Consider the following 17,171-nt stretch of genomic DNA (forward strand, 5'->3'; position numbering starts at 1 on the left):
CAAATTATGCAATGCATCATATTCGTGAATTCTAATGCAACAACCTATAAACATGGCAATCGTGATGCATGAACAAGCTTAGAAGTTTAATTACTTTTAAAATAAAAGTAGTTCTGTTCTACTCACCTCTGGCTAACTCTGAAACAGCTAACACTGCTGGACTCCTCGGTTCCTTGGTGTAATACCCGGCTAGACTCCGGTATCGAAATTCCTACCGCCCGGTGGGATCGCGGATGTCGGAAGCCTCTAGTAGGGTAGAACCATGTTTTCATGAAATGTTTTAATGTTTTTATGAAATATTTTAATGTTTTTGATGATTTTAAGTAAAGAGGAAATGAGTTTTTGCATGAAAATAACCTTGGAGGAAAACTCAGGTTCGGCCGCCGAAACTCAAAGTTCGGCCGCCGAACATGCAGGCATTTCGGGTGTGCCTTAGGCCCCCGAAGGCATAAGTGAGGGAAGACCAGGTTCGGCCGTCGAACCTCAAGTTCGGCCGCCGAACATGGCATGCATGCGGAGGCACGTTCGGCCCCCGAACGTGGCCTGGCCAGCCACTATAAAAGGGTCCCTTAGCCGAAAACGGGCGAGCTTTTTTCCCATTTTCGGCCAAGGTGAGCTCTCCGCCGCCCCTCGCCATCCTTGAGTTCTTCCCTTCAAATCTTTCACGATTTTCACAAGTTTTCATCTTGTTTTGAAAATTTTCAAGTTTTAAGCGAGTTTTGGAGCTTTGAGGTTCAAGAACTCAAATCTCTCCCATCTCCGAGCTAGGGTCGTTTTCCTCTCGATCTACAAGAGGTAAGGGTCGATCTTGAGCTCACTACATGTTTTTTAACAAGTTTTAAGTTGATTCTTGAAGTAGAAATGCATGTGTAGGGTTTTATGAGTTTTTGGGTTTATGTTGGTTTATGGACAATGTATGTTGGATTTGTGTTGTTTGATGTGTTGTAGTTGGGGTTTAAGGTAGTTTGAGACCCCTAGGAGCTTGTATGCATGTTTTGGTTGAGCTAAATGCATGATGGTATGAGTTAGAGGCATTTGTGCATGTTTGAACCAAGTTTCTGCCCTTTGGGAGAAACCAGGTTCGGCAGCCGAAAGGACTTTCGGCCGCCGAACCCTCTTGTGGAAGCAGCCTTCGGCTGTCGAAGCTTGCCCCAGAAAGGAGACTTTCGTCTCTGTCTGGTAGTTTCGGCCGCCGAAAGTGCCGCCGAACATGCATGAGTTTCGCCTCTGTTTGGGAGTTTCGGCCGCCGAAGGTGCTGCCGAACCTGCCTGACTTTCGGCTCTGGAGGGACTTTCGGCCGCCGAACCTGCCGCCGAAAGTGCCCTGTCCAGCCTTCCTTTGCATGTTTTGCATGGATGTTTTGAGGTGTTCTAGGGGGTTTTTGGGGGATGTTTTTAGAGTTATGTTCTAGTTGTTTGGTCCCTCATTTGAGTCCACCTGTGTAGGTTCGGACCCGAGGAACCGAGGACCCCAGCAGTGAGTTAGCTGCATCAGTATTTGTCAGAGCTAGCCAAGAGGTGAGTAGAATAAACCTTTACGATTTAAAGCAAATAAATTATAAAGTTTTTAGCATGTTCATGCATCATGAATGCCATGTGATGAATTAGGTTGCTTGCATTAGAATTCACGAATATGTTGCATTGCATTTATGATGTTGATGTGGATTGGTTATTGGATGATCCTCTAGTCCTCATATGGTATGATGATGTTACGGCATGATATGGTATGGAAGTCCAGGTTGTACCCATTCTACGTCCCTGGCACTATGTAAGAGAAAGTCCAGGTTGTACCCATTCTACGTCCCTGGCACTTTGGTATGTTATGATATGTATGTTAAGAGAAAGACCGGTTGTACCTATTCTACGTCCCGACACTTTGGAATGTAGAGGACTATTGGTGACAATACCATCCGAGATGTGATTTGTTGTGATGTGTTGCATTACATGATGGCATGAGATTTTAAATGTTGTTTTCTATTATTCTGCTCACTGGGCTCTAGTAGCTCACCCCTTTTCCCTAATCCTCCAGGATTGCAGGTACGGGCTAGACAGAGAAGTCAAGAAGAGTAAAGTCTTATGTTTGTAATAGATAGAAAGTGGACATGATAAATTGTAAGATGATGTAAAAATTGAATTGTTATGTTATGTATAATGATATTGAGGTTTAGAAGTGTGCTTGACCATAGTATATTGTAATCCCTTTGGATACATAATCTTAATGTTTATTGATGACTATGTTTAGCAAACTCAACACATGTATTGCCACCCATTGAGGGGCATTGATGAGATCCCACAGAGGGGTCAAGTTTATGATTATGTATATGTCCAGTGCATGCACAGGTTGAGTTTGTTGTATGATAGAATGTATGAAAGAAAAGTTTTAAATTTTTATGTATGTTGTTGGTCATGTATGGGATTAAACAGGTTCACAGGATGTATGTTAGGCTTGCTAGGGTCCCGGCGGCCTTATGCTGACCTGGATCCTAGCGCCGGTAGCGGTCCGATTTTCGGGTCGTTACAGAATGGTATCAGAGCCCTAGGTTCATATCGTCGGACCTAGAGTGTTGGGCTCATAGATATTATAGAAGGTCAAGCACAATAGGAAGATCATGTCCACTATGATAGGATGTGGAGTCCTGTCTTGCATGATGATGTGAAATGCCATGATTATATGCATGTGCATTAATGATATGTGATGTATGTGATGAGGGTTCATGTGTGCCCACATGAACCATATGATGCTAATGTTTGCTTATTATGTGCTGCCTTTCAGAAAACAGGATGAGGGGAACTCGTCGATTAGCAAGATTGACTGGAGTACCACCTGAGGATGAGGGCACGAGCGCCCGTCCTCCTACATTGCCTAGGGCAATGTCTAGTAGGTCTAACAGAGAAAGAGCTGTAAGAGATCCTAGAAGGTCTCTGGATCTGGGTAGGAGCAGATCAGTGAGGGGAACAGTTCAGGGAGGAATGTCAGAAGACATGGGGGATGATATGGATGTAGAGCAGAGGAGGGATGGCAGTTTGGGAGTTAGCATGTCAGAAGAGGGAATGGGAGAGTCCCAAGGAGGCACTCAGGCCTCGGGATTTGTTCAGCCACCCTACTACCCACACTTCTCACAAAACCCTGGGTATTCGATGGGAGGCACATCGGATTACCATAGCTTTAGCCCTTATCCCACCCAGATGCCATACCCACCTTACTATCCACCATACCCACAGTATCCAATGTATCCACCTCCACCTTACTATCCAAATCCAGCAAACCCTACCTCAGAAAATGTTGCACCACCTCCGCCACCTACAGAACCAGCAGCCCCAGTTACTCAACCTCCTAGACCTAGCTCAGCCAATGGGAGCAAGGTCAAGATGACCGACTACATGAAATTGGGTGCTCCTTAGTATGAAAAGGGGGATGACCCATTTGTGTATCTTGAAAGGGTTAAGGTGATCACAGATGAGATTGGGGCTGATGACAGTAGAGCCATTCAGATGGCCGGGTTCATGCTTAAGTGCAAGAAGGCACGGGAGTGGTTCAAGAATTATGTGAACCCCAGAGTAGACAGCATGTCTTGGGAGGAGTTTGCAAACGAGTTTGCAGGATGGGCTTTCCCAGATAGTTCAAGGGAGCTGAAGATGATAGAGTTTGAGCAGTTGAGGCAGACCGATGAGATGGGTGTAGAGGAGTTCACGGACATATTCTTGGAGCTGTTGCCATTTGCAGGGCAAAACCTTGACACGGATCAGAAAAGGTCAAGGAGGTATATCATGAAACTCCACTCTAGATATTCCTCCTTGATCCAGTCAGCAGATAGGGAGAGCTTCCACGCCATTGTGGATATGGCCCGGAAAATGGAGGCCAGTGCCATCGTTCAAGGAGCAGTTAAGCAGTCAGTGGCACAACCTTCTGGTTCTAAGACTCCAGGCTCTTCTTCTCTGAGTGCAGCAGCTTCAGGTAGCAAAAAGTGGAGTAACACCACTAGGAAGCCCAAGAAGAACAAGTTTTGGAACAAGGTCAAGTCCAGTCTAGGACTAGGGAGTGGCTCGAGCTCTGGTGCGGATAATGTAGTTTGTGCAAAGTGTAGTAGGCCACACAAGGGAGTTTGCCGAGCTGGGACAGCAGCCTGCTTCAGATGCGGGCAAGAGGGACACATGGCTCGGGAGTGTCCTAGGGCAACTTTTGGAGCACAGTCTCAGCAGACAGCTTATGGTAGTGTGGCTCAGCCAGCAGCTCCAGCCGTAACTCAGGCCAGTGGCAGAGGCAGAGGGAGAGGGGCAGCCTCTTCTTCAGCGGGTTTCAGAGGTGAAGGTCCATCAGCTCCAGCACGGATCTTCACAATGACTCAGCAGGAGGCAGATGCATCTAACACCGTGGTGGCAGGTAACTTAGTCATTGGTTGTTCAGATGTGTATGCCTTGATGGACCCTGGTGCATCTCATTCTTTTATTGCTCCGAGAGCCGTCCAGAGGTTAGGGTTGATGATCTCTGAGTTAGAGTGTCCTCTCTGGGTCAGTGGACCCAAGTGTGATCCATCAGTGGCAGAGTCAGTCTGCCAGTGCAGTCCAGTCTTTGTTGAGGGGAGATGCCTTTCCGCCGACCTTGTAGTTCTAGACTTGACAGATTTTGACGTCATTCTAGGGATGGACTGGTTATCTACCCATGGTGCTACCTTGGACTGCAGGGACAAGGTAGTCAGGTTCAGAGGTCAGGATGGGTCAGAGGTTGTCTTCAGGGGAGACAGGAGGGGTACACCTAGAGGTCTGATATCAGCTCTTCAGGCTCGTAGGTTGCTTAGGAAGGGATGTCAGGGGTATTTGGCTCATGTGAGAGAGCTTAGCAGTCAGGTTAGAGAGCCCGCCTCGGTGCCAGTGGTTAGAGAGTTTCTAGACGTCTTCCCAGACGAGCTGCCAGGTTTACCACCTGCTAGGGAGATAGAGTTCGAGATAGAACTGATGCCTGGAACCCGACCGATCTCTATCCCTCCCTACAGGATGGCTCCAGCCTAGTTAAAAGAATTGAAAGAACAGTTGCAAGAGCTGGTAGAGAAGGGCTTCATCCGACCGAGCACCTCACCTTGGGGGTGCACCAGTCTTGTTTGTCAGAAAGAAGGATGGATCCCTTAGGCTTTGTATCGACTACAGGCAGTTGAACAAAGTCACTACCAAGAACAAGTACCCTTTGCCAAAGATCGACGACCTATTCGACTAGCTAGCAGGAGCGGGTTGTTTCTCCAAAATAGATCTGAGATCTGGGTACCATCAGCTGAGGATCAGAGATGAGGATGTGCCAAAGACAGCTTTCAGGACCAGATATGGGCATTTTGAGTTCCTGGTAATGCCGTTCGGGTTAACTAACGCCCCTGCAGCATTCATGGATCTCATGAACAGAGTGTTTAGTCAATACCTGGATCACTTTGTTATTGTCTTCATAGATGATATCTTAGTGTATTCTAGGAATGCAGAGGAGCATGCCCATCATCTGAGGTTGGTTCTGCAGACCTTGAGGGAACATGGCTTGTATGCCAAGTTCTCTAAGTGTGAGTTCTGGCTGAGGAGCATTTCATTCTTGGGGCATGTAGTGTCAGAAAATGGAATAGAGGTGGACCCCAAGAAGACAGAAACTGTGGCTAACTGGCCTAGACCCACTTCAGTGATAGAGATTAGGAGTTTCTTGGGTTTGGCAGGTTACTACAGGAGGTTCGTTCAGGACTTCTCGAAAATAGCAGCTCCTCTGACCAGGTTGACCAGGAAGAATCAGAAGTTTGTGTGGACCGACCAGTGCGAAGAGAGTTTTGAAGAGCTTAAGAAGAGGTTGACTTCAGCACCAGTGTTAGCTCTGCCATCTAGTGATGAAGACTTTACAGTCTTTTGTGATGCGTCCCGTGTGGGACTGGGTTGTGTACTAATGCAGAATGAGAGGGTGATTGCTTATGCTTCTAGACAGCTGAAGAAGCATGAGTTGAATTACCCCACACATGACCTTGAGATGGCAGCAGTAATCTTTGCACTCAAGATGTGGAGGCACTACCTCTATGGGGTAAAATGTGAGATCTTTACAGATCATAAGAGCCTGCAATACATCCTGAGTCAAAGAGATTTGAATTTGAGACAGAGGAGATGGGTAGAGCTGCTGAGTGACTATGATTGCAAGATTCAGTATCATCCGGGTAAGGCGAACGTCGTGGCAGACGCCCTAAGCCGGAAGTCACTAGGCAGTTTATCCCACATATCAGCAGAGAGGAGGCCAGTGGTGAAGGAGTTTTACAAGCTCGTTGAGGAAGGTCTACAGTTGGAGTTGTCTGGTACAGGAGTTTTAGTGGCCCAGATGAGGGTGACACCTGTGTTTCTGGAGCAAGTGGCTTAGAAACAGCATGAGGACCTAGAGTTAGTAAAAATTGCCAAGACTGTTCAGTCAGGCAAAGATAGTGAGTTTAGATTTGACAACAAGGGGATCCTCCGCTATGGGAGTCGACTATGTGTACCAGATGACATAGGGCTAAAAGGAGACATTATGAGAGACGCTCATAATGCAAGATACAACGTTCACCCCGGAGCCACCAAGATGTATCAAGATCTGAAGAAAGTTTATTGGTGGCCAGCGATGAAGAAAGAAGTGGCACAGTTTGTGTCAGCCTGCGAAGTATGTCAGAGGGTGAAGCTGGAACATCAGAAGCAGGCTGGAATGCTTAACCCGCTACCTATTCCAGAGTGGAAATGAGAGAATATAGCTATGGACTTCGTAGTGGGGTTACCGGCAGCGTCCAACAGATTGGACTCCATATGGGTGATTGTGGACAGACTCACCAAATCTGCTCACTTCATCCCTGTCAGGAGTGGCTACTCTGTGGACAAGTTGGCGCAGGTATATGTGGATGAGATCGTCAGGCTGCATGGGGTTCCTGTTTCAATAGTGTCTGATAGAGGGCCCCAGTTCACCTCCAGGTTTTGGCGGAGTCTGCAGAATGCCATGGGTACTAGGTTGGATTTCAGTACTGCCTTCCACCCCCAGACTGATGGACAGTCAGAAAGGACCATCCAAACTATCGAGGATATGCTTAGAATGTGCGTGCTGGACTTTGGCGGTTCTTGGAGGCAGCATCTACCTTGGTGGAGTTTGCCTACAATAACAGCCATCATGCTAGCATCGGGATGGCTCCATATGAAGCTTTGTATGGGAGGAAGTGCAGATCACCTGTTTGCTGGGAAGAAGTTGGAGAGAAGGCCTTGGCAGGGCCTGAGCTAGTAGAGATTACCAGCAGAGTGGTACCCATAATCAGAGAAAGAATCAAGACTGCTGCAAGCAGACAGAAGAGTTATGCAGACATCCGCAGACGGCAAGTAGAGTTTCAGGAGGGGGATCTGGTATTGCTCAAGGTGTCTCCAATGAAAGGAGTGGTTCGCTTTGGAAAGAAAGGTAAACTAGCCCCACGATACATCGGACCCTTTGAAATCTTGCAAAAGATTGGGAATGTGTCGTACAAGCTAGATTTGCCTGGTTCAATGGAAAGAATCCATCCGTTTTTCCATGTTTCAATGTTGAGGAAGTTTGTGTCAGATCCGACCAAGGTTCTTAGTGAGCTTGATATGGAGATCCAAGAGGATCTCACCTATGTTGAACAGCCAGTACAGATCATAGACACCCAGATCAGAAAGCTGAGAAACAAGGAAATCCAGATGGTAAAAGTTCTGTGGAACCACCACAATATGGAAGAGTGCACCTGGGAGACACGGGAGTCCATGCTCCAGCAATACCCTTACCTTTTCTGAGGTTAGTCCTTTGTGAGTTTATGTGCTTTGTATGTATGTTATGTGTATGCCATGCTATGTGCTAGTTGAGGAACATTCGGGGATGAATGTTCTTAAGGGGGGGAGATTGTAATACCCGGCTAGACTCCGGTATCGGAATTCCTACCGCCCGGTGAGATCGCGGATGTCGGAAGCCTCTAGTAGGGTAGAACCATGTTTTCATGAAATGTTTTAATGTTTTTGATGATTTTAAGTAAAGAGGAAATGAGTTTTTGCATGAAAATAACCTTGGAGGAAAACTCAGGTTCGGCCGCCGAAACTCAAAGTTCGGCCGCCGAACATGCAGGCATTTCGGGTGTGCCTTAGGCCCCCGAAGGCATAAGTGAGGGAAGACCAGGTTCGGCCGCCGAACATGGCATGCATGCGGAGGCACGTTCGGCCCCCGAACGTGGCCTGGCCAGCCACTATAAAAGGGTCCCTTAGCCGAAAACGGGTGAGCTTTTTCCCCATTTTCGGCCAAGGTGAGCTCTCCGCCTCCCCTCACCATCCTTAAGTTCTTCCCTTCAAATCTTTCACGATTTTCACAAGTTTTCATCTTGTTTTGAAGATTTTCAAGTTTTAAGTGAGTTTTGGAGATTTGAGGTTCAAGAACTCAAATCTCTCCCATCTCCGAGCTAGGGTCGTTTCCCTCTCGATCTACAAGAGGTAAGGGCCGATCTTGAGCTCACTACATGTTTTTTAACAAGTTTTAAGTTGATTCTTGAAGTAGAAATGCATGTGTAGGGTTTTATGAGTTTTTGGGTTTATGTTGGTGTAACGCCCCGGAAATCCGGACCGCTACCGGCGCTAGGATCCAGATCGGCATAAGGCCGCCGGGACCCGTAGCAAGCCTAACATGTACCTGTAAACCTGTTTAATCCCATACATGATCAACCATCCTACATAAAAATTAAAAACTTTTCTTTTTCTTCATATACCAAACTCAACCTGTGCATGCACTGTAATCATCATATACATAAACATTAATCCCTCTGTGGGATTTCATCAAAGCCTCTATGGCAGTATACATTCAGTGTTGAGTTGGTTCACATACACATCATAAAATAAGATCATGTACATACCAAGGGATTAACATATACTATGGTCAAGCACAACTCTATCCTCAATAACATAATACATAAACATAACTGTTCAAACTTTACATTACATTCTTATCATTTGTCATGTCCACATACTCTAGCTATTACATACATATGACTTTTCTCTTCTTTTCTTCTCTATCAAATCCGTACCTGCAAACCTGGGGTTAGGGGAGAGGGGTGAGCTAGATGCCCAGTGAGTAGAACTATATAAAAAAAAAATATTTAAAACATGCTATAATGGAATGCATCATTGCACAAACATTTCACATCATGGACGGACCGACCCAAAAATCCCTCAGCTCCATGCCCGGCCCTATTATGGGCACCACAGGACTTCGTATTGCCCGGCCCTATTATGGGCACCACAGGACTTCGTATTGCCCGGCCCTATTATGGGCACCACAGGACTTCGTATGTCGGAGCTATTGCCCGGCCCTATTATGGGCACCACAGGACTTCGTACACAGGACTAGTGAGTCGTGCAATGTCCCTCCTCATCAACCACAATATAGTAATGCAATGTAACATATTCGTGATTCTAATGCAAACATCCTATATTATAGTCATGATGCATGAAACATGATAAAATATTCACTTTCTTAATTTAAAAGATTAAGTATAGTTCCACTCACTTCTGGCTGACTCTGTCAAACTCTCAGCAGCTGGCTCACTGCTGGGGTCCTTGGTTCCTCGGGTCCGAACCTACACAGGTAGACTCCAATGAGGGACCAAACACATATAAACATATCTCTAATATATCCCCCAAAAACCCCCTAAAACATCATGAAAACATCACAGAAAATATGCATGAAATGGCTGAACAGGGCACCTTCGGCGGCACCTTCGGCGGCCGAAAGTCCTGGACAGAGACGAAACTCAGCTAGGTTCGGCGGCACCTTCGGCGGCCGAAAGTGCCAGACAGAGACGAAAGTCTCTTTTCGGGGGCACCTTCGGCAGCCGAAAGCTGCCTTCACAAGAGGGGTTCGGCGGCCGAAACTCCCTTCGGCTGCCGAACCTGGTTTCTGCCAAACGGCAGAAACTTGGTTCAAATGAACCTCCTGCCTCCCAAAACCATAGATCATGCATATTTCTCAACCAAAACACACATACAAGTTCCTAGGGGTCTCAAACATGCATATACCCCATCTACAACACTTCATACACACACAAACAAGCTACATTGCTCAAACATCATCAAAACCCATAAACCCAACATATGTCCTAACATGCATTTCTACCCATAGATCTTACTTAAAACTTGTTTAAAACATAAAAAGGGTTCAAGATCGACCCTTACCTCTTGAAGAAACGAGAGGAAAGCGATCCTAGCTTGGAGATGGAGAGATTAAGCTCTTTGAACCTCCAAGCACTCAAAACTGGCTCAAAGCTCACAAATCTTCAAAACAAAGTTATAAACTTGTTAAAACCATGAAAGATCTAAAGGAAACACTCAAGATCGAGGGAGGAGCGGCGGAGACTCACCTTGGCCGACAATGGGAGAGAAAAAGCTCGCCCGTGCGGACCAAGGGGACCCTTTTATAGTGGCTGGCCAGGCCACGTTCGGGGGCCGAATGTGCCTCCGCATGCATGCCATGTTCGGCGGCCGAACATGAGGTTCGGCGGCCGAACCTGAACTTCCCTCACTCATGCTTTCGGGGGCCTAACGTGCCTCCAAAACGCATGCATGTTCGGCGGCCGAACTTGACTTTCGGCGGCCGAACCTGAGTTTTCCTCCAATGCTATTTTCATGCAAAAACTCATTTTATTTAATACTTAAAACCATTAAAAACATGAAAACATTTCATAAAATATGATTCTACCCTTCTAGAGGTCTCCGACATCCGAAATTCCACCGGACGGTAGGAATTCCGATACCGGAGTCTAGCTGGGTATTACATTCTCCCCCCCTTAAGAACATTCGTCCCCGAATGTTCCTCAACTAACACATGCAAGGCATACAACACAACCTACACATAAAATACATAGGGACTAACCTTAAAAGAGATGGGGATATTGCTGGAGCATGGACTCCCGTGTCTCCCAGGTACATTCTTCCATATTGTGGTGGTTCCAAAGGACTTTCACCATCGGGATTTCCTTGTTCCTTAGCTTTTTGATCTGAGTGTCTAGAATCCGCACTGGTTGTTCAACATAAGTGAGATCCTCTTGGATCTCCACATCAGGCTCACTAAGAACCTTGCCCGGATCTGACACGAACTTTCTCAACATAGAAACATGGAAAACCGGGTGGATTCTTGCCATAGAAGCAGGTAAGTCCAGCTTGTACGATACATTCCCAATCTTTTGCAAGACTTCGAAGGGTCCGATGTACCGCGGAGCCAGTTTACCCTTCTTCCCGAACCGAACCACTCCTTTCATTGGAGACACCTTGAGCAATACCAGATCCCCCTCCTGGAACTCTACTTGTCTTCTGCGGATGTCTGCATAACTCTTCTGTCTGCTTGCAGCAGTCTTAATTCTTTCTCTGATCATGGGTACCACTCTGCTGGTGATCTCTACAAGCTCAGGCCCTGCTAAGGACCTCTCTCCAACCTCTTCCCAGCAAACAGGTGACCTGCACTTCCTCCCATACAAAGCTTCATATGGAGCCATCCCAATGCTAGCATGATAGCTGTTATTGTAGGCGAACTCTACCAAGGGTAGATGTTGCCTCCAAGAACCGCCAAAATCTAGCACACACATCCTGAGCATATCCTCTATTGTCTGGATGGTCCTCTCTGATTGTCCATCAGTCTGGGGATGGAAGGCAGTACTGAAATCCAACCTGGTACCCATAGCATTCTGCAGACTCCGCCAAAACCTGGAGGTGAACTGGGGTCCTCTATCTGACACTATAGAAACTGGGACCCCATGCAGCCTGACAACTTCATCCACATAAACCTGCGCTAACTTATCCACAGAGTAGTTGCTCCTAACAGGGATGAAGTGAGCAGATTTGGTGAGTCTGTCCACAATCACCCATATGGAGTCTAGTCTGTTGGATGTTGCCGGTAACCCCACTACAAAATCCATAGCTATGTTCTCCCATTTCCACTCTGGAATCGGCAGTGGGTTAAGCATTCCAGCCGGCTTCTGATGTTCCAGCTTCACCCTCTGACATATTTCGCAGGCTGACACGAACTGTGCCACTTCCCTCTTCATAGCTGGCCACCAATACACCCTCTTCAGATCTTGATACATCTTGGTGGCTCCAGGGTGAACACTGTATCTTGCATTATGAGCCTCTCTCATAATGTCTCCTTTAAGCCCGATGTCATCTGGTACACATAGTCTGTTCCCATAGCGGAGGATCCCCTTATCATCGAATCTGAACTCACTATCTTTGCCTGACTGAACAGTCCTGGCAATCTTCACTAACTCTGGGTCCTCGTGCTGTTTCTGAGCCACCTGCTCCAGAAACACGGGGGTTACTTTCATCTGTGCAATCAAAGCACCTGTACCAGACAACTCCATCTGTAGACCCTCCTCAATGAGCTTATAAAATTCCTTCACCACCGGTCTCCTCTCTGCCGTGATGTGGGATAGACTGCCAAGTGATTTCCGGCTTAAGGCATCAGCTACTACATTAGCCTTACCCGGATGGTACTGGATCTTGCAATCATAGTCACTCAACAGTTCTACCCATCTCCTCTGCCTCAAATTCAGCTCTCTCTGGTTCAAGATGTGCTGCAGGCTCTTATGATCTGTGAAGATCTCACATTTTACCCCATAGAGGTAATGCCTCCACATCTTGAGGGCAAAGATAACTGCTGCCATTTCCAGGTCGTGTGTGGGGTAATTCAACTCATGCCTCTTCAGCTGTCTAGAAGCATAAGCGATCACCCTACCATTCTGCATCAACACACAACCCAGGCCTACTCTGGATGCATCACAGAACACTGTGAAATCCTCATTGCTGTTTGGCAGAGCTAACACTGGTGCTGAAGTCAACCTCTTCTTGAGCTCCTCAAAGCTTTCTTCACACTGATCGGTCCACTCGAATCTCTGATTCTTTCTGGTTAATCTGGTTAAAGGAGCTGCAATCTTAGAGAAGTCCTGAACGAACCTCCTGTAGTAGCCAGCCAAACCCAAGAAGCTTCTGATCTCTGTCACTGAGGTGGGTCTTGGCCAGTTAGTCACAGCTTCAACCTTCTTGGGGTCCACTTCTATCCCATTCTCTGACACTATATGCCCCAAGAATGATATGCTCCTTAACCAGAACTCACACTTGGAGAACTTGGCATACAAGCCATGTTCCCTCAAGGTCTGTAATATTATCCTCAGATGATGGGCATGCTCCTCTGCATTTCTGGAATACACTAGGATATCGTCAATGAAGACAATAACGAAGTGATCCAGGTATGGTCTGAATACTCTATTCATGAGGTCCATGAATGCTGCAGGGGCGTTGGTCAACCCGAACGGCATTACAAGGAACTCATAGTGCCCATATCTGGTCCTGAAAGCTGTCTTCGGTATGTCCTCTTCCCTTATCCTCAGCTGATGGTACCCTGATCTCAGATCTATCTTGGAGAAACAACCCGCTCCTGCTAGCTGGTCGAATAGATCATCGATCCTTGGCAATGGGTACTTGTTCTTGGTAGTGACCTTGTTCAACTGCCTGTAGTCGATACAAAGTCTGAGGGATCCATCCTTCTTTCTCACAAAAAGCACTGGAGCACCCCAAGGTGAGGTACTCGGTCGGATGAAGCCCTTATCTACCAGATCTTGCAACTGTTCTTTCAGTTCCTTCAATTCTGCTGGTGCCATCCTGTAGGGAGGGATAGAGATCGGTCTAGTTCCAGGCATCAGTTCAATCTCGAACTCTATCTCCCTAGCAGGTGGTAGTCCTGGAAGCTCTTCTGGAAAGACATCCAGAAATTCTCTGACAACTGGCACTGAGGCTGGCTCCCTGACCTGACTATCTAGCTCTCTCACGTGAGCTACATACCCCTGACATCCTTTCCTAAGCAGTCTACGAGCCTGTAGGGCCGATATCAGACCTCTAGGCGTACCCCTCTTGTCTCCTCTGAAGACAACCTCTGACCCGTTCTGATCTCTGAGCCTGACTACCTTGTCCCTGCAGTCCAAGGTAGCACCATGGGTAGATAGCCAATCCATCCCTAGAATGACGTCAAAATCTGTCAAGTCTAGAACCACAAGGTCGGCGGAAAGGCATCTTCCCTCAACAAACACTGGACAATACCGGCAGACTGACTCTGCCACTGTCGGGTCACACTTGGGTCCACTGACCCATAGGGGACACTCTAATCCAGAGACCATCAACCCTAACCTCTCAACTGCCCTCGGAGCGATGAAAGAATGGGATGCACCCGGATCCATTAATGCATACACATCAAAACACCCAATGATGAGATTACCTGACACCACGGTGTTGGATGTGTTCGCCTCCTGCTGAGTCATTGTGAAGATCCTGGCTGGAGCTGATGGACCTTCACCTCGGGAACCAGAAGAAGAGGCTGCCCCTCTCCCTCTACCTCTGCCACTGCCCTGTGTTGTGGCTGGAGCTGCTGGTTGTGCCACACTACCCGAAGCTGTCTGTTGGGGCTGGCCCATGAAAGGTGCTCTAGGACAATCCCGAGCTATGTGTCCCTCCTGGCCACATCTGAAACATGCATTGGTCCCCCATCGACACGCTCCCTTGTGTGGCCTCCCACACCTTTGGCATTCTGCACCATCTGAGCCTGAACTCGAGCCACCGCCAAAACCCAAACCGGATTTCAGCTTATTCCAGAACTTATTCTTCTTGGGCTTCTTAGTGCTATTCCATCTCTTACTACCTGAACTCTGAGTAGAGGGTCCTGGCCCTCCTCTGCCTGGGGTCTTAACCCCTGAAGACTGGGTCACTGATTGCTTCACTGACCCCTCAACTATGGCACTGGCCTCCATTCTTCGAGCCATATCTACCACCGTGTGAAAACTCTCCCTCTCAGCTGATTGAATCAATGAGGAGTACCTGGACTGTAATTTCATGACATATCTCCTGGCCTTCTTCACATCTGTATCTAGAGCTTGCCCTGAGAAGGGTAATAGCTCCAGAAATTTATCTGTGTACTCCTCTATGCTCATGTCTTCTGTCTGTCTCAGTTGCTCAAACTCAATCATCTTTAGCTCTCTAGAGCTATCTGGAAATGCCCATCCAGCAAACTCATTAGCAAATTCCTCCCATGTCATACTGTCTAGTCTCGGGTCTACATAGCACTTGAACCATTCCTTTGCCTTTTTGCACTTCAGGGTGAATCCTGCCATCTCAATGGCTCTTCTATCATCTGCCCCTAGCTCATCAGTGATTGTCTTCACTGCTCTCAGGTATTCAAAGGGATCATCCCCTGACTTATATTTAGGAGCATCCAGCTTAAGGTAAGCTGTCATTTTCACCTTACTCCCACTGGCTGAGCTAGGTCTAGGAGGTTGAGTAACTGGGGCTACTGGTTCTGTAGGAGGTGGAGGTGGGGATGCAGCATTCCCCGAGGTGGGGTTTGCTGGGTGAGGATGGAAGGATGAGGGTGGATAGGCTGGGTACTGTGGGTACGGTGGATAGAAAGGTGGATAAGGCATGTGAGTAGGGTAGGGATTAAAGCTGGAGTAATCCGACGTACTTCCCATCGGATACCCGGGACTCTGTGCATAGGGTGGGTAATAGGGTGGAAAACCATACCCCGAGGCCTGAGTGCCTCCTTGTGACTCCCCTGTCCCTTCTTCTGTCATGCCAACATCCAGATTCCCATCCCTTCTCTGATCTTCTTCCATAACCTCCCTCACATCTGAAGAACTTCCTCCTCTTTCTGTCCCCCTTCTGCTAGTATCAAAAGACCTTCTAGGGTCCCTTGATACTCTTTCTCTGTTTGTTCTGCATGACATTGCCCTAGGCAATGTGGGAGGACGGGCGCTTGTGCCCTCATCCTCTGGTGGGACTCCTGTCAATCGTGCAGATCGACGAGTTCCTCTCATTCTGTTTCTGAAAAACAGCACATAACTCACAAGCATTAGCATCATATGGTTCATGTGGAGTCACATGAACCTACATCACATACATGGCATATCACATAATCATAGCAAGACAGGACTCTACATCCTATCCTAGTGGACATGACCTTTCCTATTGTGCTTGACCCTCTAATACTTCTATGAGCCCGACACGCTAGGTCCGACCATATGAACCTAGGGCTCTGATACCACTCTGTAACGCCCCGGAAATCCGGACCGCTACCGGCGCTAGGATCCAGATCGGCATAAGGCCGCCGGGACCCGTAGCAAGCCTAACATGTACCTGTAAACCTGTTTAATCCCATACATGATCAACCATCCTACATAAAAATTAAAAACTTTTCTTTTTCTTCATATACCAAACTCAACCTGTGCATGCACTGTAATCATCATATACATAAACATTAATCCCTCTGTGGGATTTCATCAAAGCCTCTATGGCAGTATACATTCAGTGTTGAGTTGGTTCACATACACATCATAAAATAAGATCATGTACATACCAAGGGATTAACATATACTATGGTCAAGCACAACTCTATCCTCAATAACATAATACATAAACATAACTGTTCAAACTTTACATTACATTCTTATCATTTGTCATGTCCACATACTCTAGCTATTACATACATATGACTTTTCTCTTCTTTTCTTCTCTATCAAATCCGTACCTGCAAACCTGGGGTTAGGGGAGAGGGGTGAGCTAGATGCCCAGTGAGTAGAACTATATAAAAAAAAAATATTTAAAACATGCTATAATGGAATGCATCATTGCACAAACATTTCACATCATGGACGGACCGACCCAAAAATCCCTCAGCTCCATGCCCGGCCCTATTATGGGCACCACAGGACTTCGTATTGCCCGGCCCTATTATGGGCACCACAGGACTTCGTATTGCCCGGCCCTATTATGGGCACCACAGGACTTCGTATGTCGGAGCTATTGCCCGGCCCTATTATGGGCACCACAGGACTTCGTACACAGGACTAGTGAGTCGTGCAATGTCCCTCCTCATCAACCACAATATAGTAATGCAATGTAACATATTCGTGATTCTAATGCAAACATCCTATATTATAGTCATGATGCATGAAACATGATAAAATATTCACTTTCTTAATTTAAAAGATTAAGTATAGTTCCACTCACTTCTGGCTGACTCTGTCAAACTCTCAGCAGCTGGCTCACTGCTGGGGTCCTTGGTTCCTCGGGTCCGAACCTACACAGGTAGACTCCAATGAGGGACCAAACACATATAAACATATCTC

Source organism: Manihot esculenta, chromosome 16 (assembly GCF_001659605.2).
Source record: "Manihot esculenta cultivar AM560-2 chromosome 16, M.esculenta_v8, whole genome shotgun sequence".
Classification (NCBI taxonomy): Eukaryota; Viridiplantae; Streptophyta; class Magnoliopsida; order Malpighiales; family Euphorbiaceae; genus Manihot; species Manihot esculenta.